Source organism: Choristoneura fumiferana, chromosome 5 (genome assembly GCF_025370935.1).
Source record: "Choristoneura fumiferana chromosome 5, NRCan_CFum_1, whole genome shotgun sequence".
Classification (NCBI taxonomy): Eukaryota; Metazoa; Arthropoda; class Insecta; order Lepidoptera; family Tortricidae; genus Choristoneura; species Choristoneura fumiferana.
Window position 1 is genome coordinate 3,050,385 of NC_133476.1, and position 4,897 is coordinate 3,055,281.

Sequence of the window (4,897 nt, forward strand, 5' to 3'; positions counted from 1 at the left end):
AATGCCACTTTCATCCTTTAGACACAGTATGGTTTTTGGCCTAAAGTTTAACAAAGTAAATTTAATTTTATCACAGTAGATATTAACTAAATTATTTTTTGCACCTTACCATTAACCGCCACTAGTAGGTACAGTTACGAGTATTAAAATATATTATTTTGTAATTAGCAGATTCTATGGATTTTGCTATCTGGCTATAGATTTTTTTTTATTTATTACTTGATAATAATAAATTTGAAAAATATTAAGTTTACCAAGTTCTAAAGCGTCTGCAAGTAGTTTAATTTGTAAGTTTTATTCAACTGGCATCATTTATTTATCTATTATGGTCAAATCTTACACGTAAAATTCTATCCAGTTCTAGTAATTGGATTAAGTTTAAATTTGGTAGTCGAACGAAAATGCAAACACACTGAACAGAAAGGCTTGTAGATTTTTTTTTCTTACAAATTCTTATGAATCTTGACCACCTCGACTCCATCGTACCTTATTCCAACTCTAACACGAAACTACATAAGATACAGTTTCTCAGATTCTCAAGTGTAACTTAAACTGAAATAACTTACGCGAATCGGCCGATCGCCTTTGTAAGCTGGGAGGCAATTATCATTAATTATTATTAAATGTGACACTCGGGTGATATAGTACGGCCGATAACTTGGGTGAATAACTGAGGGGTTGTTTGATCTGTGAATGCAAAAAGGGAGGGAGGATTTTTGGTAGAAGGTGAGGGGGAATGATGTGTGAATGTCTATAGATTCTATGGGAACTTATTTGGGATTCCGGAATTATTGTTTCTTTAACATCATCATCCTTGATGACCGGATAGCCAAGTGATTAGAGAACCTGAATACGAAGCTTGAGGTCCCGGGTTCGATTCCCCACCGGGGCTGATATTTGTATGAACAATACGAATGTTTGTTCTCGGGTCTTGGATGTTTAATATGTACCTATTTAAGTATTTATATATAAAGTATGTTTATCCGTTGCCTAGTATCCATAGTACAAGCTTTGCTCAATTTACTAGATCAATAAAAATGGTGTCAAGTGTCCCATGACATTTATTTTGATATTTATTTAGATCCCGGGTTCTACCCCCGACCTGGGCAGACATTTAACATATAAAAAATATGAATGTTCTCGAGTCTTAGATGTTTAAGTATGTTTATCCGTTGCCTAGTACCCATAACACAAAGCTTTGCTCATTTCGGGATTAGATCCCGTGATTATTATTATTTTATTAGTAAATAATTCTGAAACTAATGATCATTATATCAGCAGACTTACGTCCATTGCTGGACGCAGCCCTCATCCAATTGGTTCCTGCGACTAGATCGTCGGTGCATCTTGTTGGAGGGCTCCACAAGTTGCGCCTTCGGGTTCGCAGTCGCCACTATGGAACTTCAATTACTCCTGAATTCCTGATGGCTCTTGCTTAGCCACCGACTTCAAACTAGTTATCAAGGTTTTCATACTCGGTTCCATTTTTTGTTAATTTTTTTTTCATGCCCTTGTCTTTTGGGCAAACATAACAAGTTATACAAAAGCATGCCGGGAGGCTTTTGTAGTGTCGCACCTTTAAAGGAAACTTCAACTACTTTATTATATAGTAGATAAACAAATAACGTACCGATTTAAATCATAGACTAGTAACATATAGCCACTAAAGCATGCCAGATAAATTTATTTTCTCATATATCACCATTATAAATATTGTGCAGTGTATGGGCGGTATTTTATTTTTATTGTGCCCCTGTATTTATGCCTTGTTTTGCTTGATTCCTAGTTTATTAATATGGGTCTGTGGAAGTTATAACTTTTTTCAGTGTAAAATAATGTTTATGATCCATTTTATATTATATTTCAGTGCTTGCTGGATGACATTTTTTAATTTGTTCTGTACAAAAATTTTTTTATTTATGGAATTTTAACGATTTCGATAGGCAAGCTAAAAATATAATAAATATAATAGTGATATTTATCGTCCAACATATTTTTTCTGTTGTTTTGACAAGCTTTTTAAATCGATACAAAAAAGAAGGAGGTTTTATATTTAGTCATATTCTATTTTTATTTGTTTCGTCAGAACACCCTCATGTATATATATTGATTTATTATTTTTGTTCCAGAGGTACACTGTCTTGGGCGTCTAAATTTGAAGAAAAAATACCCCTCTCAAGAGCTTGTGCACACTAGCGTTTTTGCCGGCGGTTTCTCGGCGGAGCGGGAACGTGGTGCGCACGCGGCGTGCATTGACACGGCGATTACGCCATGTAAAATACCCACCGGCATATACCGCCAGCGTTTGTGCGGTATATGTCCGGTGGGTGAGTTTACGTGGCTTAATCGCCGTGTCAACGGGACGCCACCGCAGTGGCTCACAGGCGCGCGCCCTCGCCGCGTGCCACCCGCCCGCGCCGCGTCAAAAACGAGTGGCACAAGCTCTAAGTGCATAAAAAGGATAAAAATTTAGTTTTCAAAATCAATTTCATTAAATGGCTGTGAATCGTTACTTTGCTTCAAGTTGAGTAATATTAGTATTAACGATTCCAAAATGGCGCTAAAATAGAAGCCCTTCCTCGTAGCACCACCAAATCGTTCCTCCAGTGTGGGTCGAGAAGGAATTTTCTTTCCTTGTGGTTCCACTGAATAAAAATTGTTGCTCTACTAGCAATAAAATAAAAACTAGATATTTTATTTCGATGAAATAATTATTCTATAACTTGAATTTAGATAATTTTTTAATCGTTAAAATCAGTATTGGACATGGCCGTGTTATCACTCTCATGGTACGGGGGCCTTTCAATAATTTGACATTCTCTAGATACACATTTATCAATGTGCTGTCAATGTAGTACGGTATTGCAATGCGTGCAATGTAAAAAAAAACAATGAACTTGTAGAACTAAATCAGCTCAGTTATGTGAGTAGAACCGAACCTCGCATTTAGAGCTCCGTGATGGTAAGAAAAGCACAGCAGTACCATCAATGGTACTAGCTGATGGTACCACGGTAAAGAAGGGCCGTGGTCAGAGGCAGCCTGTATTGGCTCTGTGCACGACATCAGCGCCACCTAGCGTCCGCCACTTTGTTGGCTCTGAGGCTCTGACGTTTTGAAATTTCATCACGAATATTGTGACAAAAACTTGACAAAAATCAAACCTATCACGTATTAATTTATAACACTTACAAAATTACCGTGATACCGTGATTTGGATGGACAAAAGGTTGTGAATTCGTTTTTGGTCATTAAAATTAAATGAGGTAAGTAAAATTTATTCAAAAAGTGGTTTTTATTTTGGTTATTTCAGGGTTTGTTTACTTCATATTTAGTTGTACTTTTACTGTAAAACAAAAAGATAAAGCTATCTTATTGGTTTCTTTGAATTATGGTAAAATTAAATAATTGTTCTTATATCGCTAGTAATAAATTAAATATCGTTATCAGATCAAAATGAGTATTATTTTGATTTAGGTAGTTAGTACCTAATTTTAGTAATAGATGTTTGTGTCATGATGCGAGCTTGAATTATTGAACACTGTCCCTGTTTTGTTCTTAATTCCTCTACATCCCGGACATGTCCAGCAGATACCAACAATTTTCCTTATGAAACGGTTTGTGGTTAAATTTTATATTGAGTGATATTCACAAAACCGGTCTTCAAAATAATACTCATTTTGATCTGAAAACGATATTTAATTTATTACTAGCGATATAAGAACAATTATATAATTTTACTTTAATTTTATTTTACTTTTAAGTCTAAACAAATTGCTTTGTTAATGACAGATTCATATGAGTATGACAGATGACCTAGTCTACATTATTTCTACTTTAGGCCACTATGAGCGCTGCGATAGATTTCATTACCCCCACCTAGTACCTCGCACCCAGCGAATAAGCAGCGAATAATCTGTGCCGATTGGTTTGAGTTGACACGATATTTTAAATCATCAAAAGAATACTTTCAATTATTCGGACGTCTGAGACGTCAAAGAACATTTGGCCGTCGTCCAGTCAACGATATTATGTAGTGCCATTTCCTAAAACAATAAACAAACTTGATAACGGATACTAACGTAGCTGCGTTAGTTAGAATAAGGATTTATATGACCGTACATCAAGTGGGGGAAGTAAAAAGACAGTGCTTTTGGTACGGTGTTTTATGGGCCCAAGTTATTATTTAACATAATAAATATACTAGTCTACATCTGCGGCTTTGCTCGCGTGAAACATTATTGAATATAAAGTCTGCGATTTTACTAAATTTTTAGACAAATTTTATATTATGCATTTCATTTATGCTATATAAAGACCGCCGCTTGCACAATTCGGCCCTTTATTTAGGCAAAAAGCAGTATCCAAGAAAAAACTCTTGCGTTACATAATATGTATGTATAACATTGTGTACCTTAAGACATTTTTCATCAGATGGTATAATAACTCAAAAGATTTTTTTTAGGTTTAGATTTGGGCAAACATGTAGGTGTACACTTGAAAAAATATTTCAAACTAGAAAAAAGACATTCCGGTACCGGGAATCGAACCCGAGCCTCCTGGGTGAGAGCCAGGTATCCTAGCCACTAGACCATACCGGATCGCTGCGTGGTGTTCGAAAATATTCTTCAGTTGAAATGGAACAAACCGACTCTTTCTCTCTCTAGTGCGACCTGCCAGTTTTACACGTTCTTTTTAATTTGCTAGTGAGCGATCTATTTCGAATAGCGACAACGATAGATACTGGCAGCCATTTGTGTTAGCTGCGGATGAAACAAATCCCACTAATATTAAATAGCCTGAATGGTTTCGAGAAAAGTATGGTACGGCCGTGCCTTTTGTTTTGTTTTGGTCGACTTGGCGGGGGTACTGCCGTGCCCTCAGATAAATGCGAAAGTT

The 4,897-nt window shown here is 36.1% G+C and overlaps 1 non-coding gene across 1 annotated transcript; it reads right to left on the bottom strand.

Moving 5' to 3' along the window:
- Window positions 1–4,527: 4,527 nt before the first annotated feature.
- On the bottom strand, window positions 4,528–4,599 carry TRNAE-CUC (transfer RNA glutamic acid (anticodon CUC)). The gene has a single exon. It is a non-coding gene; the product is annotated as a tRNA-Glu (tRNA).
- Window positions 4,600–4,897: the final 298 nt, after the last annotated feature.